The sequence below is a fragment of the Dermacentor variabilis genome, chromosome 10, assembly GCF_050947875.1.
Source record: "Dermacentor variabilis isolate Ectoservices chromosome 10, ASM5094787v1, whole genome shotgun sequence".
NCBI classification, from domain to species: Eukaryota; Metazoa; Arthropoda; class Arachnida; order Ixodida; family Ixodidae; genus Dermacentor; species Dermacentor variabilis.
Window position 1 is genome coordinate 114,056,006 of NC_134577.1, and position 24,546 is coordinate 114,080,551.

Sequence of the window (24,546 nt, forward strand, 5' to 3'; positions counted from 1 at the left end):
GCGACTAAATTTTGCATCATTACGTATGCCGCTTACCACCGTCATCATTGCGCGTACAATATCCTGTAGTGGCCTGAATATTGTTGGTGTTACACTTCGGCGCTGGCTCTACCAGCGGGCTCCAGTTGAACGTAGGTTACAGTAAATGCAACCACCCACACGTTGTGCAAAGGAAAAAAAAAACAAGACGTGACAGAAGCACGCAATAAAAAAGCAAAAAGAACGGTGCCATCAGCACTCGGTGTTCCCAGGTGGTCTCCCTCCCAAGTACTGACCGAGCCCAATGATGCTTAGCTTCGGGGATCGGACGAGAACCGGCGTATTCACCATTGTATGGCCGATGGCGAGAATGTGCTGTTTACGACTGCATCTGTATCGTGCTGCTATGTTGTGCAGTCGCCGAATGTATTGCTACAGCATACAGCACGTACGCGGCAGTCTTTTCGTGAACAATACACGCACGCGTCGTGTACGTTGATCACTCCGTTTGTGGTTGTTCGCTGCATGCGTGCGTGCTAGTGCTCACAAAAACAAGAGGGCGAGCGCCACATTTTGCGCGCGTTGCAGCCCACAAGGTGCCACTTTATTGATGCGTTGTCATTGAGCTGTACGCGGGTTTGATAAGTAAGCGGTAAGAAGCTTGTGCGACTAAATTTTGCATCATTACGTATACCGCTTACCACCGTCATCATTCCGCGTGCAATATCGTGTAGTGGCCTGAATATTGTTGGCGTTACACTTCGGCGTTGGCTCTACCAGCAGGCTCCAGTTGAACGTAAGTTACAGTAAATGCAACCACCCACACGTTGTGCAAATGAAAAAAAACAAGACGTCACAGAAGCACGCAATAAAAAAGCAAAAAGAATGGTGCCATCAGCACTCGGTGTTCCCAGGTGGTCTCCCTCCCAAGTACTGACCGAGCCCAATGCTGCTTAGCTTCGGGGTTCGGACGAGAACCGGCGTATTCAGCATGGTATGGCCGATGGCGGGAATGTGCTGTTTACGACTGCACCTGTATCGTGCTGCTATGTTGTGCAGTCGCCGAATGTATTGCTACAGCATACAACACGTACGCGGCAGTCTTTCCGTGAACAATACACGCACGCGTCGTGTACGTTGATCACTCCGTTTGTGGTTGTTTGCTGCATGCGTGCGCGCTAGTGCTCACAAAAACAAAAGGGCGAGCGCCACATTTTGCGCGCGTTGCAGCCCACAAGGTGCCACTTTATTGATGCGTTGTCATTGAGCTGTATGCGGCTGTGATAAGTAAGCGGTTAGAAGCTTGTGCGACTAATCTTTGCATCATTACGTATACCGCTTACCACCGTTATCATTCCGCGTACAATATCGTGTAGTGGCCTGAATATTGTTGGTGTTACGCTTCGGCGTTGGCTCTACCAGCAGGCTCCAGTTGAACGTAAGTTACAGTAAATGCAACCACCCACACGTTGTGCAAATGAAAAAAAAACAAGACGTCACAGAAGCACGCAATAAAAAAGCAAAAAGAACGGTGCCATCAGCACTCGGTGTTCCCAGGTGGTCTCCATCCCAAGTACTGACCGAGCCCAATGCTGCTTAGCTTCGGGGATTGGACGAGAACCGGCGTATTCAGCATGGTATGGCCGATGGCGAGAATGTGCTGTTTACGACTGCACCTGTATCGTGCTGCTATGTCGTGCAGTCACCGAATGTATTGCTACAGCATACAGCACGTACGCGGCAGTCTTTCCGTGAACAATACACGCACGCGTCGTGTACGTTGATCACTCCGTTTGTGGTTGTTCGCTGCATGCGTGCGTGCTAGTGCTCACAAAAACAAGAGCGCGAGCGCCACATTTTGCGCGCGTTGCAGCCCACAAGGTGCCACGTTATTGATGCGTTGTCATTGAGCTGTATGCGGGTGTGATAAGTAAGCCGTTAGAAGCTTGTGCGACTAAATTTTGCATCATTACGTATACCGCTTACCACCGTCATCATTCCGCGTACAATGTCGTGTAGTGGCCTGAATATAGTTGGTGTTACACTTCGGCGTTGGCTCTACCAGCAGGCTTCAGTTGAACGTAAGTTACAGTAAATGCAACCACCCACACATTGTGCAAATGAAAAAAAAAACAAGACGTCACAGAAGCACGCAATAAAAACGCAAAAAGAACGGTGCCATCAGCACTCTGTGTTCCCAGGTGGTCTCCCTCCCAAGTACTGACCGAGCCCAATGATGCTTAGCTTCGGGGATCGGACGAGAACCGGCGTATTCAGCATGGTATGGCCGATGGCGAGAATGTGCTGTTTACGACTGCATCTGTATCGTGGTGCTATGTTGTGCAGTCGCCGAATGTATTGCTACAGCATACAGCACGTACGCGGCAGTCTTTCCGTGAACAATACACGCACGCGTCGTGTACGTTGATCACTCCGTTTGTGGTTGTTCGCTGCATGCGTGCGTGCTAGTGCTCACAAGAACAAGAGGGCGAGCGCCACATTTTGCGCGCGTTGCAGCCCACAAGGTGCCACTTTATTGATGCGTTGTCATTGAGCTGTACGCGGGTGTGATAAGTAAGCGGTTAGAAGCTTGTGCGACTAAATTTTGCATCATTACGTATGCCGCTTACCACCGTCATCATTGCGCGTACAATATCCTGTAGTGGCCTGAATATTGTTGGTGTTACACTTCGGCGCTGGCTCTACCAGCGGGCTCCAGTTGAACGTAGGTTACAGTAAATGCAACCACCCACACGTTGTGCAAAGGAAAAAAAAAACAAGACGTGACAGAAGCACGCAATAAAAAAGCAAAAAGAACGGTGCCATCAGCACTCGGTGTTCCCAGGTGGTCTCCCTCCCAAGTACTGACCGAGCCCAATGATGCTTAGCTTCGGGGATCGGACGAGAACCGGCGTATTCACCATTGTATGGCCGATGGCGAGAATGTGCTGTTTACGACTGCATCTGTATCGTGCTGCTATGTTGTGCAGTCGCCGAATGTATTGCTACAGCATACAGCACGTACGCGGCAGTCTTTTCGTGAACAATACACGCACGCGTCGTGTACGTTGATCACTCCGTTTGTGGTTGTTCGCTGCATGCGTGCGTGCTAGTGCTCACAAAAACAAGAGGGCGAGCGCCACATTTTGCGCGCGTTGCAGCCCACAAGGTGCCACTTTATTGATGCGTTGTCATTGAGCTGTACGCGGGTTTGATAAGTAAGCGGTAAGAAGCTTGTGCGACTAAATTTTGCATGATTACGTATACCGCTTACCACCGTCATCATTGCGCGTACAATATCCTGTAGTGGCCTGAATATTGTTGGTGTTACACTTCGGCGCTGGCTCTACCAGCAGGCTCCAGTTGAACGTAGGTTGCAGTAAATGCAACCACCCACACGTTGTGCAAATGAAAAAAAAAAACAAGACGTCACAGAAGCACGCAATAAAAAAGCAAAAAGAACGGTGTTATCAGCACTCGCTGTTCCCTGCTGGTCTCCCTCCCAAGTACTGACCGAGCCCAATGCTGCTTAGCTTCGGGGATCGGACGAGAACCGGCGTATTCAGCGTGGTATGGCCGATGGCGAGAATGTGCTGTTTACGACTGCACCTGTATCGTGCTGCTATGTTGTGCAGTCGCCGAATGTATTGCTACAGCATACAGCACGTACGCGGCAGTCTTTGCGTGAACAATACACGCACGCGTCGTGTACGTTGATCACTCCGTTTGTGGTTGTTCGCTGCATGCGTGCGTGCTAGTGCTCACAAAAACAAGAGGGCGAGCGCCACATTTTGCGCGCGTTGCAGCCCGCAAGGTGCCATTTTATTGATGCGTTGTCATTGAGCTGTATGCGGGTGTGATAAGTAAGCTGTTAGAAGCTTGTGCGACTAAATTTTGCATCACTACGTATACCGCTTACCACAGTCATCATTCCGCGTACAATATCGTGTAGTGGCCTGAATATTGTTGGTGTTACACTTCGGCGTTGGCTCTACCAGCAGGCTCCAGTTGAACGTAAGTAACAGTAAATGCTACCACCCACACGTTGTGCAAATGAAAAAAAAAACAAGACGTCACAGAAGCACGCAATAAAAAAGCAAAAAGAACGGTGCCATCAGCACTCGGTGTTCCCAGGTGGTCTCCCTCCCAAGTACTGACCGAGCCCAATGCTGCTTAGCTTCGGGGATTGGACGAGAACCGGCGTATTCAGCATGGTATGGCCGATGGCGAGAATGTGCTGTTTACGACTGCACCTGTATCGTGCTGCTATGTCGTGCAGTCACCGAATGTATTGCTACAGCATACAGCACGTACGCGGCAGTCTTTCCGTGAACAATACACGCACGCGTCGTGTACGTTGATCACTCCGTTTGTGGTTGTTCGCTGCATGCGTGCGTGCTAGTGCTCACAAAAACAAGAGCGCGAGCGCCACATTTTGCGCGCGTTGCAGCCCACAAGGTGCCACGTTATTGATGCGTTGTCATTGAGCTGTATGCGGGTGTGATAAGTAAGCGGTTAGAAGCTTGTGCGACTAAATTTTGCATCATTACGTATACCGCTTACCACCGTCATCATTCCGCGTACAATATCGTGTAGTGGCCTGAATATAGTTGGTGTTACACTTCGGCGTTGGCTCTACCAGCAGGCTTCAGTTGAACGTAAGTTACAGTAAATGCAACCACCCACAAATTGTGCAAATGAAAAAAAAAAACAAGACGTCACAGAAGCACGCAATAAAAACGCAAAAAGAACGGTGCCATCAGCACTCTGTGTTCCCAGGTGGTCTCCCTCCCAAGTACTGACCGAGCCCAATGATGCTTAGCTTCGGGGATCGGACGAGAACCGGCGTATTCAGCATGGTATGGCCGATGGCGAGAATGTGCTGTTTACGACTGCATCTGTATCGTGCTGCTATGTTGTGCAGTCGCCGAATGTATTGCTACAGCATACAGCACGTACGCGGCAGTCTTTCCGTGAACAATACACGCACGCGTCGTGTACGTTGATCACTCCGTTTGTGGTTGTTCGCTGCATGCGTGCGTGCTAGTGCTCACAAAAACAAGAGGGCGAGCGCCACATTTTGCGCGCGTTGCAGCCCACAAGGTGCCACTTTATTGATGCGTTGTCATTGAGCTGTACGCGGGTGTGATAAGTAAGCGATTAGAAGCTTGTGCGACTAAATTTTGCATCATTACGTATGCCGCTTACCACCGTCATCATTGCGCGTACAATATCCTGTAGTGGCCTGAATATTGTTGGTGTTACACTTCGGCGCTGGCTCTACCAGCAGGCTCCAGTTGAACGTAGGTTACAGTAAATGCAACCACCCACACGTTGTGCAAATGAAAAAAAAAACAAGACGTCACAGAAGCACGCAATAAAAAAGCAAAAAGAACGGTGCCATCAGCACTCGGTGTTCCCAGGTGGTCTCCCTCCCAAGTACTGACCGAGCCCAATGCTGCTTAGCTTCGGGGATCGGACGAGAACCGGCGTATTCAGCATGGTATGGCCGATGGCGAGAATGTGCTGTTTACGACTGCACTAGGATCGTGCTGCTATGTTGCGCAGTCGCCGAATGTACTGCTACAGCATACAGCACGTACGCGGCAGTCTTTCCGTGAACAATACACGCACGCGTCGTGTACGTTGATCACTCCGTTTGTGGTTGTTCGCTGCATGCGTGCATGCTAGTGCTCACAAAAACAAGAGCGCGAGCGCCACATTTTGCGCGCGTTGCAGCCCACAAGGTGCCACTTTATTGATGCGTTGTCATTGAGCTGTATGCGGGTGTGATAAGTAAGCGGTTAGAAGCTTGTGCGACTAAATTTTGCATCATTACGTATACCGCTTACCACCGTCATCATTCCGCGTACAATATCGTGTAGTGGCCTCAATATTGTTGGCGTTACACTTCGGCGTTGGCTCTACCAGCAGGCTCCAGTTGAACGTAAGTTACAGTAAATGCAACCACCCACACGTTGTGCAAATGAAAAAAAAACAAGACGTCACAGAAGCACGCAATAAAAAAGCAAAAAGAACGGTGCCATCAGCACTCGGTGTTCCCAGGTGGTCTCCCTCCCAAGTACTGACCGAGCCCAATGCTGCTTAGCATCGGGGATCGGACGAGAACCGGCGTATTCAGCATGGTATGGCCGATGGCGAGAATGGGCTGTTTACGACTGCACCTGTATCGGGCTGCAACGTTGTGCAGTCGCCGAATGTATTGGTACAGCATACAGCACGTACGCGGCAGTCTTTCCGTGAACAATACACGCACGCGTCGTGCACGTTGATCACTCCGTTTGTGGTTGTTCGCTGCATGCGTGCGTGCTAGTGCTCACAAAAACAAGAGCGCGAGCGCCACATTTTGCGCGCGTTGCAGCCCACAAGGTGCCACGTTATTGATGCGTTGTCATTGAGCTGTATGCGGGTGTGATAAGTAAGCGGTTAGAAGCTTGTGCGACTAAATTTTGCATCATTACGTATACCGCTTACCACCGTCATCATTCCGCGTACAATATCGTGTAGTGGCCTGAATATTGTTGGCGTTACACTTCGGCGTTGGCTCTACCAGCAGGCTTCAGTTGAACGTAAGTTACAGTAAATGCAACCACCCACACATTGTGCAAATGAAAAAAAAACAAGACGTCACAGAAGCACGCAATAAAAACGCAAAAAGAACGGTGCCATCAGTACTCTGTGTTCCCAGGTGGTCTCCCTCCCAAGTACTGACCGAGCCCAATGCTGCTTAGCATCGGGGATCGGACGAGAACCGGCGTATTCAGCATGGTATGGCCGATGGCGAGAATGTGCTGTTTACGACTGCATCTGTATCGTGCTGCTATGTTGTGCAGTCGCCGAATGTATTGCTACAGCATACAGCACGTACGCGGCAGTCTTTCCGTGAACAATACACGCACGCGTCGTGTACGTTGATCACTCCGTTTGTGGTTGTTCGCTGCATGCGTGCGTGCTAGTGCTCACAAAAACAAGAGGGCGAGCGCCACATTTTGCGCGCGTTGCAGCCCACAAGGTGCCACTTTATTGATGCGTTGTCATTGAGCTGTACGCGGGTGTGATAAGTAAGCGGTTAGAAGCTTGTGCGACCAAATTTTGCATCATTACGTATGCCGCTTACCACCGTCATCATTGCGCGTACAATATCCTGTAGTGGCCTGAATATTGTTGGTGTTACACTTCGGCGCTGGCTCTACCAGCAGGCTCCAGTTGAACGTAGGTTACAGTAAATGCAACCACCCACACGTTGTGCAAATGAAAAAAAAAACAAGACGTCACAGAAGCACGCAATAAAAAAGCAAAAAGAACGGTGCCATCAGCACTCGGTGTTCCCAGGTGGTCTCCCTCCCAAGTACTGACCGAGCCCAATGCTGCTTAGCTTCGGGGATCGGACGAGAACCGGCGTATTCAGCATGGTATGGCCGATGGCGAGAATGTGCTGTTTACGACTGCACTAGGATCGTGCTGCTATGTTGCGCAGTCGCCGAATGTACTGCTACAGCATACAGCACGTACGCGGCAGTCTTTCCGTGAACAATACACGCACGCGTCGTGTACGTTGATCACTCCGTTTGTGGTTGTTCGCTGCATGCGTGCATGCTAGTGCTCACAAAAACAAGAGCGCGAGCGCCACATTTTGCGCGCGTTGCAGCCCACAAGGTGCCACTTTATTGATGCGTTGTCATTGAGCTGTATGCGGGTGTGATAAGTAAGCGGTTAGAAGCTTGTGCGACTAAATTTTGCATCATTACGTATACCGCTTACCACCGTCATCATTCCGCGTACAATATCGTGTAGTGGCCTCAATATTGTTGGCGTTACACTTCGGCGTTGGCTCTACCAGCAGGCTCCAGTTGAACGTAAGTTACAGTAAATGCAACCACCCACACGTTGTGCAAATGAAAAAAAAAACAAGACGTCACAGAAGCACGCAATAAAAAAGCAAAAAGAACGGTGCCATCAGCACTCGGTGTTCCCAGGTGGTCTCCCTCCCAAGTACTGACCGAGCCCAATGCTGCTTAGCATCGGGGATCGGACGAGAACCGGCGTATTCAGCATGGTATGGCCGATGGCGAGAATGGGCTGTTTACGACTGCACCTGTATCGGGCTGCTACGTTGTGCAGTCGCCGAATGTATTGGTACAGCATACAGCACGTACGCGGCAGTCTTTCCGTGAACAATACACGCACGCGTCGTGTACGTTGATCACTCCGTTTGTGGTTGTTCGCTGCATGCGTGCGTGCTAGTGCTCACAAAAACAAGAGCGCGAGCGCCACATTTTGCGCGCGTTGCAACCCACAAGGTGCCACGTTATTGATGCGTTGTCATTGAGCTGTATGCGGGTGTGATAAGTAAGCGGTTAGAAGCTTGTGCGACTAAATTTTGCATCATTACGTATACCGCTTACCACCGTCATCATTCCGCGTACAATATCGTGTAGTGGCCTGAATATTGTTGGCGTTACACTTCGGCGTTGGCTCTACCAGCAGGTTCCAGTTGAACGTAAGTTACAGTAAATGCAACCACCCACACGTTGTGCAAATGAAAAAAAAACAAGACGTCACAGAAGCACGCAATAAAAAAGCAAAAAGAATGGTGCCATCAGCACTCTGTGTTCCCAGGTGGTCTCCCTCCCAAGTACTGACCGAGCCCAATGATGCTTAGCTTCGGGGATCGGACGAGAACCGGCGTATTCAGCATGGTATGGCCGATGGCGAGAATGTGCTGTTTACGACTGCATCTGTATCGTGCTGCTATGTTGTGCAGTCGCCGAATGTATTGCTACAGCATACAGCACGTACGCGGCAGTCTTTCCGTGAACAATACACGCACGCGTCGTGTACGTTGATCACTCCGTTTGTGGTTGTTCGCTGCATGCGTGCGTGCTAGTGCTCACAAAAACAAGAGGGCGAGCGCCACATTTTCCGCGCGTTGCAGCCCACAAGGTGCCACTTTATTGATGCGTTGTCATTGAGCTGTATGCGAGTGTGATAAGTAAGCGGTTAGAAGCTTGTGCGACTAAATTTTGCATCATTACGTATACCGCTTACCACCGTCATCATTGCGCGTACAATATCGTGTAGTGGCCTGAATATTGTTGGCGTTACACTTCGGCGTTGGCTCTACCAGCAGGCTCCAGTTGAACGTAGGTTACAGTAAATGCAACCACCCACACGTTGTGCAAATGAAAAAAAAAACAAGACGTCACAGAAGCACGCAATAAAAAAGCAAAAAGAACGGTGCCATCAGCACTCGGTGTTCCCAGGTGGTCTCCCTCCCAAGTACTGACCGAGCCCAACGCTGCTTAGCTTCGGGGATCGGACGAGAACCGGCGTATTCAGCATGGTATGGCCGATGGCGAGAATGTGCTGTTTACGACTGCACTAGGATCGTGCTGCTATGTTGCGCAGTCGCCGAATGTACTGCTACAGCATACAGCACGTACGCGGCAGTCTTTCCGTGAACAATACACGCACGCGTCGTGTACGTTGATCACTCCGTTTGTGGTTGTTCGCTGCATGCGTGCATGCTAGTGCTCACAAAAACAAGAGCGCGAGCGCCACATTTTGCGCGCGTTGCAGCCCACAAGGTGCCACTTTATTGATGCGTTGTCATTGAGCTGTATGCGGGTGTGATAAGTAAGCGGTTAGAAGCTTGTGCGACTAAATTTTGCATCATTACGTATACCGCTTACCACCGTCATCATTCCGCGTACAATATCGTGTAGTGGCCTCAATATTGTTGGCGTTACACTTCGGCGTTGGCTCTACCAGCAGGCTCCAGTTGAACGTAAGTTACAGTAAATGCAACCACCCACACGTTGTGCAAATGAAAAAAAAACAAGACGTCACAGAAGCACGCAATAAAAAAGCAAAAAGAACGGTGCCATCAGCACTCGGTGTTCCCAGGTGGTCTCCCTCCCAAGTACTGACCGAGCCCAATGCTGCTTAGCATCGGGGATCGGACGAGAACCGGCGTTTTCAGCATGGTATGGCCGATGGCGAGAATGGGCTGTTTACGACTGCACCTGTATCGGGCTGCTACGTTGTGCAGTCGCCGAATGTATTGGTACAGCATACAGCACGTACGCGGCAGTCTTTCCGTGAACAATACACGCACGCGTCGTGTACGTTGATCACTCCGTTTGTGGTTGTTCGCTGCATGCGTGCGTGCTAGTGCTCACAAAAACAAGAGCGCGAGCGCCACATTTTGCGCGCGTTGCAACCCACAAGGTGCCACGTTATTGATGCGTTGTCATTGAGCTGTATGCGGGTGTGATAAGTAAGCGGTTAGAAGCTTGTGCGACTAAATTTTGCATCATTACGTATACCGCTTACCACCGTCATCATTCCGCGTACAATATCGTGTAGTGGCCTGAATATTGTTGGCGTTACACTTCGGCGTTGGCTCTACCAGCAGGTTCCAGTTGAACGTAAGTTACAGTAAATGCAACCACCCACACGTTGTGCAAATGAAAAAAAAACAAGACGTCACAGAAGCACGCAATAAAAAAGCAAAAAGAATGGTGCCATCAGCACTCGGTGTTCCCAGGTGGTCTCCCTCCCAAGTACTGACCGAGCCCAATGATGCTTAGCTTCGGGGATCGGACGAGAACCGGCGTATTCAGAATGGTATGGCCGATGGCGAGAATGTGCTGTTTACGACTGCATCTGTATCGTGCTGCTATGTTGTGCAGTCGCCGAATGTATTGCTACAGCATACAGCACGTACGCGGCAGTCTTTCCGTGAACAATACACGCACGCGTCGTGTACGTTGATCACTCCGTTTGTGGTTGTTCGCTGCATGCGTGCGTGCTAGTGCTCACAAAAACAAGAGGGCGAGCGCCACATTTTCCGCGCGTTGCAGCCCACAAGGTGCCACGTTATTGATGCGTTGTCATTGAGCTGTATGCGAGTGTGATAAGTAAGCGGTTAGAAGCTTGTGCGACTAAATTTTGCATCATTACGTATACCGCTTACCACCGTCATCATTCCGCGTACAATATCGTGTAGTGGCCTGAATATTGTTGGCGTTACACTTCGGCGTTGGCTCTACCAGCAGGTTCCAGTTGAACGTAAGTTACAGTAAATGCAACCACCCACACGTTGTGCAAATGAAAAAAAAACAAGACGTCACAGAAGCACGCAATAAAAAAGCAAAAAGAATGGTGCCATCAGCACTCGGTGTTCCCAGGTGGTCTCCCTCCCAAGTACTGACCGAGCCCAATGCTGCTTAGCATCGGGGATCGGACGAGAACCGGCGTATTCAGCATGGTATGGCCGATGGCGAGAATGGGCTGTTTACGACTGCACCTGTATCGGGCTGCTACGTTGTGCAGTCGCCGAATGTATTGGTACAGCATACAGCACGTACGCGGCAGTCTTTCCGTGAACAATACACGCACGCGTCGTGTACGTTGATCACTCCGTTTGTGGTTGTTCGCTGCATGCGTGCATGCTAGTGCTCACAAAAACAAGAGCGCGAGCGCCACATTTTGCGCGCGTTGCAGCCCACAAGGTGCCACTTTATTGATGCGTTGTCATTGAGCTGTATGCGGGTGTGATAAGTAAGCGGTTAGAAGCTTGCGCGACTAAATTTTGCATCATTACGTATACCGCTTACCACCGTCATCATTCCGCGTACAATATCGTGTAGTGGCCTGAATATTGTTGGCGTTACACTTCGGCGTTGGCTCTACCAGCAGGCTCCAGTTGAACGTAAGTTACAGTAAATGCAACCACCCACACGTTGTGCAAATGAAAAAAAACAAGACGTCACAGAAGCACGCAATAAAAAAGCAAAAAGAACGGTGCCATCAGCACTCGGTGTTCCCAGGTGGTCTCCCTCCCAAGTACTGACCGAGCCCAATGCTGCTTAGCATCGGGGATCGGACGAGAACCGGCGTATTCAGCATGGTATGGCCGATGGCGAGAATGGGCTGTTTACGACTGCACCTGTATCGTGCTGCTACGTTGTGCAGTCGCCGAATGTATTGGTACAGCATACAGCACGTACGCGGCAGTCTTTCCGTGAACAATACACGCACGCGTCGTGTACGTTGATCACTCCGTTTGTGGTTGTTCGCTGCATGCGTGCGTGCTAGTGCTCACAAAAACAAGAGGGCGAGCGCCACATTTTGCGCGCGTTGCAGCCCACAAGGCGCCACTTTATTGATGCGTTGTCATTGAGCTGTATGCGGGTGTGATAAGTAAGTGGTTAGAAGCTTGTGCGACTAAATTTTGCATCATTACGTATACCGCTTACCACCGTCATCATTCCGCGTACAATATCGTGTAGTGGCCTGAATATTGTTGGTGTTACACTTCGGCGTTGGCTCTACCAGCAGGCTCCAGTTGAACGTAAGTTACAGTAAATGCAACCACCCACACGTTGTGCTAATGAAAAAAAAAACAAGACGTCACAGAAGCACGCAATAAAAAAGCAAAAAGAACGGTGCCATCAGCACTCGGTGTTCCCAGGTGGTCTCCCTCCCAAGTACTGACCGAGCCCAATGCTCCTTAGCTTCGGGGATCGGACGAGAACCGGCGTATTCAGCATGGTATGGCCGATGGCGAGAATGTGCTGTTTACAACTGCACCTGTATCGTGCTGCTATGTTGTGCAGTCGCCGAATGTATTGCTACACCACACAGCACGTACGCGGCAGTCTTTCCGTGAACAATACACGCACGCGTCGTGTACGTTGATCACTCCGTTTGTGGTTGTTCGCTGCATGCGTGCGTGCTAGTGCTCACAAAAACAAGAGGGCGAGCGCCACATTTTGCGCGCGTTGCAGCCCACAAGGTGCCACTTTATTGATGCGTTGTCATTGAGCTGTATGCGGGTGTGATAAGTAAGCGGTTAGAAGCTTGTGCGACTAAATTTTGCATCATTACGTAGACCGCTTACCACCGTCATCATTCCGCGTACAATATCGTGTAGTGGCCTGAATATTGTTGGTGTTACACTTCGTCGTTGGCTCTACCAGCAGGCTCCAGTTGAACGTAAGTTACATTAAATGCAACCACCCACACGTTGTGCAAATGAAAAAAAAAAACAAGACGTCACAGAAGCACGCAATAAAAAAGCAATAAGAACGGTGCCATCAGCACTCGGTGTTCCCAGGTGGTCTCCCTCCCAAGTACTGACCGAGCCCAATGCTGCTTAGCTTCGGGGATCGGACGAGAACTGGTGTATTCAGCATGGTATGGCCGATGGCGAGAATGTGCTGTTTACGACTGCACCTGTATCGTGCTGCTATGTTGTGCAGTCGCCGAATGCATTGCTACAGCATAAGCATACAGCACGTACGCGGCAGTCTTTCCGTGAACAATACACGCACGCGTCGTGTACGTTGATCACTCCGTTTGTGGTTGTTCGCTGCATGCGTGCGTGCTAGTGCTCACAAAAACAAGAGACGAGCGCCACATTTTGCGCGCGTTGCAGCCCACAACGTGCCGCTTTATGGATGCGTTGTCATTGAGCACTATGCGGGTGTGATAAGTAAGCGGTTAGAAGCTTGTGCGACTAAATTTTGCATCATTACGTAGACCGCTTACCACCGTCATCATTCCGCGTACAATATCGTGTAGTGGCCTGAATATTGTTGGTGTTACACTTCGTCGTTGGCTCTACCAGCAGGCTCCGGTTGAACGTAAGTTACAGTAAATGCAACCACCGACACGTTGTGCAAATGAAAAAAAAAAACAAGACGTCACAGAAGCACGCAATAAAAAAGCAATAAGAACGGTGCCATCAGCACTCTGCGTTCCCAGGTGGTCTCCCTCCCAAGTACTGACCGAGCCCAATGATGCTTAGCTTCGGGGATCGGACGAGAACCGGCGTATTCAGCATGGTATGGCCGATGGCGAGAATGTGCTGTTTACGACTGCATCTGTATCGTGCTGCTATGTTGTGCAGTCGCCGAATGTATTGCTACAGCATACAGCACGTACGCGGCAGTCTTTCCGTGAACAATACACGCACGCGTCGTGTACGTTGATCACTCCGTTTGTGGTTGTTCGCTGCATGCGTGCGTGCTAGTGCTCACAAAAACAAGAGGGCGAGCGCCACATTTTGCGCGCGTTGCAGCCCACAAGGTGCCACTTTATTGATGCGTTGTCATTGAGCTGTACGCGGGTGTGATAAGTAACCGGTTAGAAGCTTGTGCGACTAAATTTTGCATCATTACGTATACCGCTTACCACCGTCATCATTGCGCGTACAATATCCTGTAGTGGCCTGAATATTGTTGGTGTTACACTTCGGCGCTGGCTCTACCAGCAGGCTCCAGTTGAACGTAGGTTACAGTAAATGCAACCACCCACACGTTGTGCAAATGAAAAAAAAAACAAGACGTCACAGAAGCACGCAATAAAAAAGCAAAAAGAACGGTGCCATCAGCACTCGGTGTTCCCAGGTGGTCTCCCTCCCAAGTACTGACCGAGCACAATGCTGCTTAGCTTCGGGGATCGGACGAGAACCGGCGTATTCAGCATGGTATGGCCGATGGCGAGAATGTGCTGTTTACGACTGCACTAGGATCGTGCTGCTATGTTGCGCAGTCGCCGAATGTATTGCTACAGCATACAGCACGTACGCGGCAGTCTTTGCGTGAACAATACACGCACGCGTCGTGTACGTTGATCACTCCGTTTGTGGTTGTTCGCTGCATGCGTGCATGCTAGTGCTCACAAAAACAAGAGCGCGAGCGCCACATTTTGCGCGCGTTGCAGCCCACAAGGTGCCACTTTATTGATGCGTTGTCATTGAGCTGTATGCGGGTGTGATAAGTAAGCGGTTAGAAGCTTGCGCGACTCAATTTTGCATCATTACGTATACCGCTTACCACCGTCATCATTCCGCGTACAATATCGTGTAGTGGCCTGAATATTGTTGGCGTTACACTTCGGCGTTGGCTCTACCAGCAGGCTCCAGTTGAACGTATGTTACAGTAAATGCAACCACCCACACGTTGTGCTAATGAAAAATAAAACAAGACGTCACAGAAGCACGCAATAAAAAAGCAAAAAGAACGGTGCCATCAGCACTCGGTGTTCCCAGGTGGTCTCCCTCCCAAGTACTGACCGAGCCCAATGCTCCTTAGCTTCGGGGATCGGACGAGAACCGGCGTATTCAGCATGGTATGGCCGATGGCGAGAATGTGCTGTTTACAACTGCACCTGTATCGTGCTGCTATGTTGTGCAGTCGCCGAATGTATTGCTATAGCACACAGCACGTACGCGGCAGTCTTTCCGTGAACAATACACGCACGCGTCGTGTACGTTGATCACTCCGTTTGTGGTTGTTCGCTGCATGCGTCCGTGCTAGTGCTCACAAAAACAAGAGGGCGAGCGCCACATTTTGCGCGCGTTGCAGCCCACAAGGTGCCACTTTATTGATGCGTTGTCATTGAGCTGTATGCGGGTGTGATAAGTAAGCGGTTAGAAGCTTGTGCGACTAAATTTTGCATCATTACGTAGACCGCTTACCACCGTCATCATTCCGCGTACAATATCGTGTAGTGGCCTGAATATTGTTGGTGTTACACTTCGGCGTTGGCTCTACCAGCAGGCTCCAGTTGAACGTAAGTTACATTAAATGCAACCACCCACACGTTGTGCAAATGAAAAAAAAAACAAGACGTCACAGAAGCACGCAATAAAAAAGCAATAAGAACGGTGCCATCAGCACTCGGTGTTCCCAGGTGGTCTCCCTCCCAAGTACTGACCGAGCCCAATGCTGCTTAGCTTCGGGGATCGGACGAGAACCGGCGTATTCAGCATGGTATGGCCGATGGCGAGAATGTGCTGTTTACGACTGCACCTGTATCGTGCTGCTATGTTGTGCAGTCGCCGAATGTATTGCTACAGCATACAGCACGTACGCGGCAGTCTTTCCGTGAGCAATACACGCACGCGTCGTGTACGTTGATCACTCCGTTTGTGGTTGTTCTCTGCATGCGTGCGTGCTAGTGCTCACAAAAACAAGAGGGCGAGCGCCACATTTTGAGCGCGTTGCAGCCCACAAGGTGCCACTTTATTGATGCGTTGTCATTGAGCTGTATGCGGGTGTGATAAGTAAGCGGTGAGAAGCTTGTGCGACTAAATTTTGCATCATTACGTATACCGCTTGCCACCGTCATCATTCCGCGTACAATATCGTGTAGTGGCCTGAATATTGTTGGCGTTACACTTCGGCGTTGGCTCTACCAGCAGGCTCCAGTTGAACGTAAGTTACAGTAAATGCAACCACCCACACGTTGTGCTAATGAAAAAAAAAAACAAGACGTCACAGAAGCACGCAATAAAAAAGCAAAAAGAACGGTGCCATCAGCACTCGGTGTTCCCAGGTGGTCTCCCTCCCAGGTACTGACCGAGCCCAATGCTGCTTAGCTTCGGGGATCGGACGAGAACCGGCGTATTCAGCATGGTATGGCCGATGGCGAGAATGTGCTGTTTACGACTGCACCTGTATCGTGCTGCTATGTTGTGCAGTCGCCGAATGTATTGCTACAGCATACAGCACGTACGCGGCAGTCTTTCCGTGAACAATACACGCACGCGTCGTGTACGTTGATCACTCCGTTTGTGGTTGTTCGCTGCATGCCTGCGTGCTAGTGCTCACAAAAACAAGAGGGCGGGCGCCACATTTTGCGCGCGTTGCAGCCCACAAGGTGCCACTTTATTGATGCGTTGTCATTGAGCTGTATGCGGGTGTGATAAGTAAGCGGTTAGAAGCTTGTGCGACTAAATTTTGCATCATTACGTATACCGCTTACCACCGTCATCATTCCGCGTACAATATCGTGTAGTGGCCTGAATATAGTTGGTGTTACACTTCGGCGTTGGCTCTACCAGCAGGCTCCAGTTGAACGTCAGTTACAGTAAATGCAACCACCCACACATTGTGCAAATGAAAAAAAAAACAAGACGTCACAGAAGCACGCAATAAAAACGCAAAAAGAACGGTGCCATCAGCACTCGGTGTTCCCAGGTGGTCTCCCTCCCAAGTACTGACCGAGCCCAATGCTGCTTAGCTTCGGGGATCGGACGAGAACCGGCGTATTCAGCATGGTATGGCCGATGGCGAGAATGTGCTGTTTACAACTGCACCTGTATCGTGCTGCTATGTTGTGCAGTCGCCGAATGTATTGCTACAGCACACAGCACGTACGCGGCAGTCTTTCCGTGAACAATACACGCACGCGTCGTGTACGTTGATCACTCCGTTTGTGGTTGTTCGCTGCATGCGTCCGTGCTAGTGCTCACAAAAACAAGAGGGCGAGCGCCACATTTTGCGCGCGTTGCAGCCCACAAGGTGCCACTTTATTGATGCGTTGTCCTTGAGCTGTATGCGGGTGTGATAAGTAAGCGGTTAGAAGCTTGTGCGACTAAATTTTGCATCATTACGTAGACCGCTTACCACCGTCATCATTCCGCGTACAATATCGTGTAGTGGCCTGAATATTGTTGGTGTTACACTTCGGCGTTGGCTCTACCAGCAGGCTCCAGTTGAACGTAAGTTACATTAAATGCAACCACCCACACGTTGTGCAAATGAAAAAAAAAACAAGACGTCACAGAAGCACGCAATAAAAAAGCAATAAGAACGGTGCCATCAGCACTCGGTGTTCCCAGGTGGTCTCCCTCCCAAGTACTGACCGAGCCCAATGCTGCTTAGCTTCGGGGATCGGACGAGAACCGGCGTATTCAGCATGGTATGGCCGATGGCGAGAATGTGCTGTTTACGACTGCACCTGTATCGTGCTGCTATGTTGTGCAGTCGCCGAATGTATTGCTACAGCATACAGCACGTACGCGGCAGTCTTTCCGTGAGCAATACACGCACGCGTCGTGTACGTTGATCACTCCGTTTGTGGTTGTTCTCTGCATGCGTGCGTGCTAGTGCTCACAAAAACAAGAGGGCGAGCGCCACATTTTGAGCGCGTTGCAGCCCACAAGGTGCCACTTTATTGATGCGTTGTCATTGAGCTTTATGCGGGTGTGATAAGTAAGCGGTGAGAAGCTTGTGCGACTAAATTTTGCATCATTACGTATACCGCTTGCCACCGTCATCATTCCGCGTACAATATCGTGTAGTGGCCTGAATATTGTTGGCGTTACACTTCGGCGTTGGCTCTACCAGCAGGCTCCAGTTGAACGTAAGTTACAGTAAATGCAACCACCCACACGTTGTGCTAATGAAAAAAAAAAACAAGACGTCACAGAAGCACGCAATAAAAAAGCAAAAAGAACGGTGCCATCAGCACTCGGTGTTCCCAGGTGGTCTCCCTCCCAGGTACTGACCGAGCCCAATGCTGCTTAGCTTCGGGGATCGGACGAGAACCGGCGTATTCAGCATGGTATGGCCGATGGCGAGAATGTGCTGTTTACGACTGCACCTGTATCGTGCTGCTATGTTGTGCAGTCGCCGAATGTATTGCTACAGCATACAGCACGTACGCGGCAGTCTTTCCGTGAACAATACACGCACGCGTCGTGTACGTTGATCACTCCGTTTGTGGTTGTTCGCTGCATGCGTGCGTGCTAGTGCTTACAAAAACAAGAGGGCGGGCGCCACATTTTGCGCGCGTTGCAGCCCACAAGGTGCCACTTTATTGATGCGTTGTCATTGAGCTGTATGCGGGTGTGATAAGTAAGCGGTTAGAAGCTGGTGCGACTAAATTTTGCATCATTACGTATACCGCTTACCACCGTCATCATTCCGCGTACAATATCGTGTAGTGGCCTGAATATAGTTGGTGTTACACTTCGGCGTTGGCTCTACCAGCAGGCTCCAGTTGAACGTCAGTTACAGTAAATGCAACCACCCACACATTGTGCAAATGAAAGAAAAAACAAGACGTCACAGAAGCACGCAATAAAAACGCAAAAAGAACGGTGCCATCAGCACTCGGTGTTCCCAGGTGGTCTCCCTCCCAAGTACTGACCGAGCCCAATGCTGCTTAGCTTCGGGGATCGGACGAGAACCGGCGTATTCAGCATGGTATGGCCGATGGCGAGAATGTGCTGTTTACAACTGCACCTGTATCGTGCTGCTATGTTGTGCAGTCGCCGAATGTATTGCTACAGCACACAGCACGTACGCGGCAGTCTTTCCGTGAACAATACACGCACGCGTCGTGTACGTTGATCACTCCGTTTGTGGTTGTTCGCTGCATGCGTCCGTGCTAGTGCTCACAAAAACAAGAGGGCGAGCGCCACATTTTGCGCGCGTTGCAGCCCACAAGGTGCCACTTTATTGATGCGTTGTCCTTGAGCTGTATGCGGGTGTGATAAGTAAGCGGTTAGAAGCTTGTGCGACTAAATTTTGCATCATTACGTAGACCGCTTACCACCGTCATCATTCCGCGTACAATATCGTGTAGTGGCCTGAATATTGTTGGTGTTACACTTCGGCGTTGGCTCTACCAGCAGGCTCCAGTTGAACGTAAGTTACATTAAATGCAACCACCCACACGTTGTGCAAATGAAAAAAAAAACAAGACGTCACAGAAGCACGCAATAAAAAAGCAATAAGAACGGTGCCATCAGCACTCGGTGTTCCCAGGTGGTCTCCCTCCCAAGTACTGACCGAGCCCAATGCTGCTTAGCTTCGGGGATCGGACGAGAACCGGCGTATTCAGCATGGTATGGCCGATGGCGAGAATGTGCTGTTTACGACTGCACCTGTATCGTGCTGCTATGTTGTGCAGTCGCCGAATGTATTGCTACAGCATACAGCACGTACGCGGCAGTCTTTCCGTGAGCAATACACGCACGCGTCGTGTACGTTGATCACTCCGTTTGTGGTTGTTCTCTGCATGCGTGCGTGCTAGTGCTCACAAAAACAAGAGGGCGAGCGCCACATTTTGAGCGCGTTGCAGCCCACAAGGTGCCACTTTATTGATGCGTTGTCATTGAGCTTTATGCGGGTGTGATAAGTAAGCGGTGAGAAGCTTGTGCGACTAAATTTTGCATCATTACGTATACCGCTTGCCACCGTCATCATTCCGCGTACAATATCGTGTAGTGGCCTGAATATTGTTGGCGTTACACTTCGGCGTTGGCTCTACCAGCAGGCTCCAGTTGAACGTAAGTTACAGTAAATGCAACCACCCACACGTTGTGCTAATGAAAAAAAAAAACAAGACGTCACAGAAGCACGCAATAAAAAAGCAAAAAGAACGGTGCCATCAGCACTCGGTGTTCCCAGGTGGTCTCCCTCCCAGGTACTGACCGAGCCCAATGCTGCTTAGCTTCGGGGATCGGACGAGAACCGGCGTATTCAGCATGGTATGGCCGATGGCGAGAATGTGCTGTTTACGACTGCACCTGTATCGTGCTGCTATGTTGTGCAGTCGCCGAATGTATTGCTACAGCATACAGCACGTACGCGGCAGTCTTTCCGTGAACAATACACGCACGCGTCGTGTACGTTGATCACTCCGTTTGTGGTTGTTCGCTGCATGCGTGCGTGCTAGTGCTCACAAAAACAAGAGGGCGGGCGCCACATTTTGCGCGCGTTGCAGCCCACAAGGTGCCACTTTATTGATGCGTTGTCATTGAGCTGTATGCGGGTGTGATAAGTAAGCGGTTAGAAGCTTGTGCGACTAAATTTTGCATCATTACGTATACCGCTTACCACCGTCATCATTCCGCGTACAATATCGTGTAGTGGCCTGAATATAGTTGGTGTTACACTTCGGCGTTGGCTCTACCAGCAGGCTCCAGTTGAACGTCAGTTACAGTAAATGCAACCACCCACACATTGTGCAAATGAAAGAAAAAACAAGACGTCACAGAAGCACGCAATAAAAACGCAAAAAGAACGGTGCCATCAGCACTCGGTGTTCCCAGGTGGTCTCCCTCCCAAGTACTGACCGAGCCCAATGCTGCTTAGCTTCGGGGATCGGACGAGAACCGGCGTATTCAGCATGGTATGGCCGATGGCGAGAATGTGCTGTTTACAACTGCACCTGTATCGTGCTGCTATGTTGTGCAGTCGCCGAATGTATTGCTACAGCACACAGCACGTACGCGGCAGTCTTTCCGTGAACAATACACGCACGCGTCGTGTACGTTGATCACTCCGTTTGTGGTTGTTCGCTGCATGCGTCCGTGCTAGTGCTCACAAAAACAAGAGGGCGAGCGCCACATTTTGCGCGCGTTGCAGCCCACAAGGTGCCACTTTATTGATGCGTTGTCCTTGAGCTGTATGCGGGTGTGATAAGTAAGCGGTTAGAAGCTTGTGCGACTAAATTTTGCATCATTACGTAGACCGCTTACCACCGTCATCATTCCGCGTACAATATCGTGTAGTGGCCTGAATATTGTTGGTGTTACACTTCGGCGTTGGCTCTACCAGCAGGCTCCAGTTGAACGTAAGTTACATTAAATGCAACCACCCACACGTTGTGCAAATGAAAAAAAAAACAAGACGTCACAGAAGCACGCAATAAAAAAGCAATAAGAACGGTGCCATCAGCACTCGGTGTTCCCAGGTGGTCTCCCTCCCAAGTACTGACCGAGCCCAATGCTGCTTAGCTTCGGGGATCGGACGAGAACCGGCGTATTCAGCATGGTATGGCCGATGGCGAGAATGTGCTGTTTACGACTGCACCTGTATCGTGCTGCTATGTTGTGCAGTCGCCGAATGTATTGCTACAGCATACAGCACGTACGCGGCAGTCTTTCCGTGAGCAATACACGCACGCGTCGTGTACGTTGATCACTCCGTTTGTGGTTGTTCTCTGCATGCGTGCGTGCTAGTGCTCACAAAAACAAGAGGGCGAGCGCCACATTTTGAGCGCGTTGCAGCCCACAAGGTGCCACTTTATTGATGCGTTGTCATTGAGCTGTATGCGGGTGTGATAAGTAAGCGGTGAGAAGCTTGTGCGACTAAATTTTGCATCATTAAGTATACCGCTTGCCACCGTCATCATTCCGCGTACAATATCGTGTAGTGGCCTGAATATTGTTGGCGTTACACTTCGGCGTTGGCTCTACCAGCAGGCTCCAGTTGAACGTAAGTTACAGTAAATGCAACCACCCACACGTTGTGCTAATGAAAAAAAAAACAAGACGTCACAGAAGCACGCAATAAAAAAGCAAAAAGAACGGTGCCATCAGCACTCGGTGTTCCCAGGTGGTCTCCCTCCCAGGTACTGACCGAGCCCAATGCTGCTTAGCTTCGGGGATCGGACGAGAACCGGCGTATTCAGCATGGTATGGCCGATGGCGAGAATGTGCTGTTTACGACTGCACCTGTATCGTGCTGCTATGTTGTGCAGTCGCCGAATGTATTGCTACAGCATACAGCACGTACGCGGCAGTCTTTCCGTGAACAATACACGCACGCGTCGTGTACGTTGATCACTCCGTTTGTGGTTGTTCGCTGCATGCGTGCGTGCTAGTGCTCACAAAAACAAGAGGGCGGGCGCCACATTTTGCGCGCGTTGCAGCCCACAAGGTGCCACTTTATTGATGCGTTGTCATTGAGCTGTATGCGGGTGTGATAAGTAAGCGGTTAGAAGCTTGTGCGACTAAATTTTGCATCATTACGTATACCGCTTACCACCGTCATCATTCCGCGTACAATATCGTGTAGTGGCCTGAATATAGTTGGTGTTACACTTCGGCGTTGGCTCTACCAGCAGGCTCCAGTTGAACGTCAGTTACAGTAAATGCAACCACCCACACATTGTGCAAATGAAAAAAAAAACAAGACGTCACAGAAGCACGCAATAAAAACGCAAAAAGAACGGTGCCATCAGCACTCGGTGTTCCCAGGTGGTCTCCCTCCCAAGTACTGACCGAGCCCAATGCTGCTTAGCTTCGGGGATCGGACGAGAACCGGCGTATTCAGCATGGTATGGCCGATGGCGAGAATGTGCTGTTTAAGACTGCACCTGTATCGTGCTGCTATGTTGTGCAGTCGCCGAATGTATTGCTACAGCATACAGCACGTACGCGGCAGTCTTTCCGTGAACAATACACGCACGCGTCGTGTACGTTGATCACTCCGTTTGTGGTTGTTCGCTGCATGCGTGCGTGCTAGTGCTCACAAAAACAAGAGGGCGAGCGCCACATTTTGCGCGTGTTGCAGCCCACAAGGTGCCACTTTATTGATGCGTTGTCATTGAGCTGTATGCGGGTGTGATAAGTAAGCGGTTAGAAGCTTGTGCGACTAAATTTTGCATCATTACGTATACCGCTTACCACCGTCATCATTGCGCGTACAATATCGTGTAGTGGCCTGAATATTGTTGGTGTTACACTTCGGCGTTGGCTCTACCAGCAGGCTCCAGTTGAACGTAAGTTACAGTAAATGCAACCACCCACACGTTGTGCAAATGAAAAAAAAACAAGACGTCACAGAAGCCCGCAATAAAAAAGCAAAAAGAACGGTGGTATCAGCACTCGGTGTTCCCAGGTGGTCTCCCTCACAAGTACTGACCGAGCCCAATGCTGCTTAGCTTCGGGGATCGGACGAGAACCGGCGTATTCAGCATGGTATGGCCGATGGCGAGAATGTGCTGTTTACGACTGCACCTGTATCGTGCTGCTACGTTGTGCAGTCGCCGAATGTATTGGTACAGCATACAGCACGTACGCGGCAGTCTTTCCGTGAACAATACACGCACGCGTCGTGTACGTTGATCACTCCGTTTGTGGTTGTTCGCTGCGTGCGTGCGTGCTAGTGCTCACAAAAACAAGAGGGCGAGCGCCACATTTTGCGCGCGTTGCAGCCCACAAGGCGCCACTTTATTGATGCGTTGTCATTGAGCTGTATGCGGGCGTGATAAGTAAGCGGTTAGAAGCTTGTGCGACTAAATTTTGCATCATTACGTATACCGCTTACCACCGTCATCATTCCGCGTACAAGATCGTGTAGTGGACTGAATATTGTTGGTGTTACACTTCGGCGTTGGCTCTACCAGCAGGCTCCAGTTGAACGTAAGTTACAGTAAATGCAACCACCCACACGTTGTGCTAATGAAAAATAAAACAAGACGTCACAGAAGCACGCAATAAAAAAGCAAAAAGAACGGTGCCATCAGCACTCGGTGTTCCCAGGTGGTCTCCCTCCCAAGTACTGACCGAGCCCAATGCTCCTTAGCTTCGGGGATCGGACGAGAACCGGCGTATTCAGCGTGGTATGGCCGATGGCGAGAATGTGCTGTTTACAACTGCACCTGTATCGTGCTGCTATGTTGTGCAGTCGCCGAATGTATTGCTACAGCACACAGCACGTACGCGGCAGTCTTTCCGTGAACAATACACGCACGCGTCGTGTACGTTGATCACTCCGTTTGTGGTTGTTCGCTGCATGCGTGCGTGCTAGTGCTCACAAAAACAAGAGGGCGAGCGCCACATTTTGCGCGCGTTGCAGCCCACAAGGTGCCACTTTATTGATGCGTTGTCATTGAGCTGTATGCGGGTGTGATAAGTAAGCGGTTAGAAGCTTGTGCGACTAAATTTTGCATCATTACGTAGACCGCTTACCACCGTCATCATTCCGCGTACAATATCGTGTAGTGGCC

At 50.3% G+C, this 24,546-nt stretch overlaps 22 non-coding genes and 16 pseudogenes across 22 annotated transcripts; all 38 read right to left on the minus strand.

Annotated features, from left to right (window-relative positions):
- Positions 1-226: 226 nt before the first annotated feature.
- LOC142561801 (5S ribosomal RNA) lies at positions 227-345 on the minus strand (annotated as a pseudogene).
- A 523-nt stretch (positions 346-868) lies between these two features.
- On the minus strand, positions 869-987 carry LOC142562194 (5S ribosomal RNA). The gene has a single exon (XR_012823876.1). It is a non-coding gene; the product is annotated as a 5S ribosomal RNA (ribosomal RNA).
- Positions 988-1,511: 524 nt separating this feature from the next.
- Positions 1,512-1,630, minus strand: LOC142562264 (5S ribosomal RNA; annotated as a pseudogene).
- A 525-nt stretch (positions 1,631-2,155) lies between these two features.
- LOC142562142 (5S ribosomal RNA) lies at positions 2,156-2,274 on the minus strand (annotated as a pseudogene).
- Positions 2,275-2,799: 525 nt separating this feature from the next.
- LOC142561803 (5S ribosomal RNA) lies at positions 2,800-2,918 on the minus strand (annotated as a pseudogene).
- A 526-nt stretch (positions 2,919-3,444) lies between these two features.
- LOC142562546 (5S ribosomal RNA) lies at positions 3,445-3,563 on the minus strand (annotated as a pseudogene).
- Positions 3,564-4,088: 525 nt separating this feature from the next.
- LOC142561517 (5S ribosomal RNA) lies at positions 4,089-4,207 on the minus strand (annotated as a pseudogene).
- Positions 4,208-4,733: 526 nt separating this feature from the next.
- LOC142562144 (5S ribosomal RNA) lies at positions 4,734-4,852 on the minus strand (annotated as a pseudogene).
- A 525-nt stretch (positions 4,853-5,377) lies between these two features.
- Positions 5,378-5,496, minus strand: LOC142561908 (5S ribosomal RNA). The gene has a single exon (XR_012823843.1). It is a non-coding gene; the product is annotated as a 5S ribosomal RNA (ribosomal RNA).
- A 524-nt stretch (positions 5,497-6,020) lies between these two features.
- Positions 6,021-6,139, minus strand: LOC142561230 (5S ribosomal RNA). The gene has a single exon (XR_012823754.1). It is a non-coding gene; the product is annotated as a 5S ribosomal RNA (ribosomal RNA).
- Positions 6,140-6,663: 524 nt separating this feature from the next.
- Positions 6,664-6,782, minus strand: LOC142562334 (5S ribosomal RNA; annotated as a pseudogene).
- A 525-nt stretch (positions 6,783-7,307) lies between these two features.
- Positions 7,308-7,426, minus strand: LOC142561920 (5S ribosomal RNA). The gene has a single exon (XR_012823844.1). It is a non-coding gene; the product is annotated as a 5S ribosomal RNA (ribosomal RNA).
- Positions 7,427-7,951: 525 nt separating this feature from the next.
- Positions 7,952-8,070, minus strand: LOC142561231 (5S ribosomal RNA). Its single transcript, XR_012823755.1, has one exon. It is a non-coding gene; the product is annotated as a 5S ribosomal RNA (ribosomal RNA).
- A 524-nt stretch (positions 8,071-8,594) lies between these two features.
- LOC142562145 (5S ribosomal RNA) lies at positions 8,595-8,713 on the minus strand (annotated as a pseudogene).
- Positions 8,714-9,238: 525 nt separating this feature from the next.
- Positions 9,239-9,357, minus strand: LOC142562926 (5S ribosomal RNA). Its single transcript, XR_012824236.1, has one exon. It is a non-coding gene; the product is annotated as a 5S ribosomal RNA (ribosomal RNA).
- A 524-nt stretch (positions 9,358-9,881) lies between these two features.
- LOC142561030 (5S ribosomal RNA) lies at positions 9,882-10,000 on the minus strand. Its single transcript, XR_012823561.1, has one exon. It is a non-coding gene; the product is annotated as a 5S ribosomal RNA (ribosomal RNA).
- A 524-nt stretch (positions 10,001-10,524) lies between these two features.
- Positions 10,525-10,643, minus strand: LOC142561830 (5S ribosomal RNA; annotated as a pseudogene).
- A 524-nt stretch (positions 10,644-11,167) lies between these two features.
- On the minus strand, positions 11,168-11,286 carry LOC142561232 (5S ribosomal RNA). The gene has a single exon (XR_012823756.1). It is a non-coding gene; the product is annotated as a 5S ribosomal RNA (ribosomal RNA).
- Positions 11,287-11,809: 523 nt separating this feature from the next.
- Positions 11,810-11,928, minus strand: LOC142561234 (5S ribosomal RNA). Its single transcript, XR_012823757.1, has one exon. It is a non-coding gene; the product is annotated as a 5S ribosomal RNA (ribosomal RNA).
- A 525-nt stretch (positions 11,929-12,453) lies between these two features.
- Positions 12,454-12,572, minus strand: LOC142561521 (5S ribosomal RNA; annotated as a pseudogene).
- A 526-nt stretch (positions 12,573-13,098) lies between these two features.
- On the minus strand, positions 13,099-13,217 carry LOC142562889 (5S ribosomal RNA). The gene has a single exon (XR_012824200.1). It is a non-coding gene; the product is annotated as a 5S ribosomal RNA (ribosomal RNA).
- A 531-nt stretch (positions 13,218-13,748) lies between these two features.
- Positions 13,749-13,867, minus strand: LOC142562255 (5S ribosomal RNA; annotated as a pseudogene).
- Positions 13,868-14,392: 525 nt separating this feature from the next.
- On the minus strand, positions 14,393-14,511 carry LOC142561595 (5S ribosomal RNA; annotated as a pseudogene).
- A 525-nt stretch (positions 14,512-15,036) lies between these two features.
- On the minus strand, positions 15,037-15,155 carry LOC142561522 (5S ribosomal RNA; annotated as a pseudogene).
- Positions 15,156-15,680: 525 nt separating this feature from the next.
- Positions 15,681-15,799, minus strand: LOC142561932 (5S ribosomal RNA). Its single transcript, XR_012823845.1, has one exon. It is a non-coding gene; the product is annotated as a 5S ribosomal RNA (ribosomal RNA).
- A 526-nt stretch (positions 15,800-16,325) lies between these two features.
- LOC142562822 (5S ribosomal RNA) lies at positions 16,326-16,444 on the minus strand. Its single transcript, XR_012824133.1, has one exon. It is a non-coding gene; the product is annotated as a 5S ribosomal RNA (ribosomal RNA).
- A 525-nt stretch (positions 16,445-16,969) lies between these two features.
- Positions 16,970-17,088, minus strand: LOC142561943 (5S ribosomal RNA). Its single transcript, XR_012823846.1, has one exon. It is a non-coding gene; the product is annotated as a 5S ribosomal RNA (ribosomal RNA).
- A 525-nt stretch (positions 17,089-17,613) lies between these two features.
- Positions 17,614-17,732, minus strand: LOC142561954 (5S ribosomal RNA). Its single transcript, XR_012823847.1, has one exon. It is a non-coding gene; the product is annotated as a 5S ribosomal RNA (ribosomal RNA).
- A 526-nt stretch (positions 17,733-18,258) lies between these two features.
- On the minus strand, positions 18,259-18,377 carry LOC142562823 (5S ribosomal RNA). Its single transcript, XR_012824134.1, has one exon. It is a non-coding gene; the product is annotated as a 5S ribosomal RNA (ribosomal RNA).
- Positions 18,378-18,902: 525 nt separating this feature from the next.
- LOC142561967 (5S ribosomal RNA) lies at positions 18,903-19,021 on the minus strand. Its single transcript, XR_012823849.1, has one exon. It is a non-coding gene; the product is annotated as a 5S ribosomal RNA (ribosomal RNA).
- A 525-nt stretch (positions 19,022-19,546) lies between these two features.
- Positions 19,547-19,665, minus strand: LOC142561979 (5S ribosomal RNA). The gene has a single exon (XR_012823850.1). It is a non-coding gene; the product is annotated as a 5S ribosomal RNA (ribosomal RNA).
- Positions 19,666-20,191: 526 nt separating this feature from the next.
- LOC142562824 (5S ribosomal RNA) lies at positions 20,192-20,310 on the minus strand. The gene has a single exon (XR_012824135.1). It is a non-coding gene; the product is annotated as a 5S ribosomal RNA (ribosomal RNA).
- Positions 20,311-20,835: 525 nt separating this feature from the next.
- On the minus strand, positions 20,836-20,954 carry LOC142561991 (5S ribosomal RNA). The gene has a single exon (XR_012823851.1). It is a non-coding gene; the product is annotated as a 5S ribosomal RNA (ribosomal RNA).
- A 525-nt stretch (positions 20,955-21,479) lies between these two features.
- LOC142562002 (5S ribosomal RNA) lies at positions 21,480-21,598 on the minus strand. The gene has a single exon (XR_012823853.1). It is a non-coding gene; the product is annotated as a 5S ribosomal RNA (ribosomal RNA).
- Positions 21,599-22,123: 525 nt separating this feature from the next.
- Positions 22,124-22,242, minus strand: LOC142562825 (5S ribosomal RNA). Its single transcript, XR_012824136.1, has one exon. It is a non-coding gene; the product is annotated as a 5S ribosomal RNA (ribosomal RNA).
- Positions 22,243-22,767: 525 nt separating this feature from the next.
- On the minus strand, positions 22,768-22,886 carry LOC142562014 (5S ribosomal RNA). The gene has a single exon (XR_012823854.1). It is a non-coding gene; the product is annotated as a 5S ribosomal RNA (ribosomal RNA).
- Positions 22,887-23,410: 524 nt separating this feature from the next.
- LOC142562216 (5S ribosomal RNA) lies at positions 23,411-23,529 on the minus strand (annotated as a pseudogene).
- Positions 23,530-24,054: 525 nt separating this feature from the next.
- On the minus strand, positions 24,055-24,173 carry LOC142562009 (5S ribosomal RNA; annotated as a pseudogene).
- Positions 24,174-24,546: the final 373 nt, after the last annotated feature.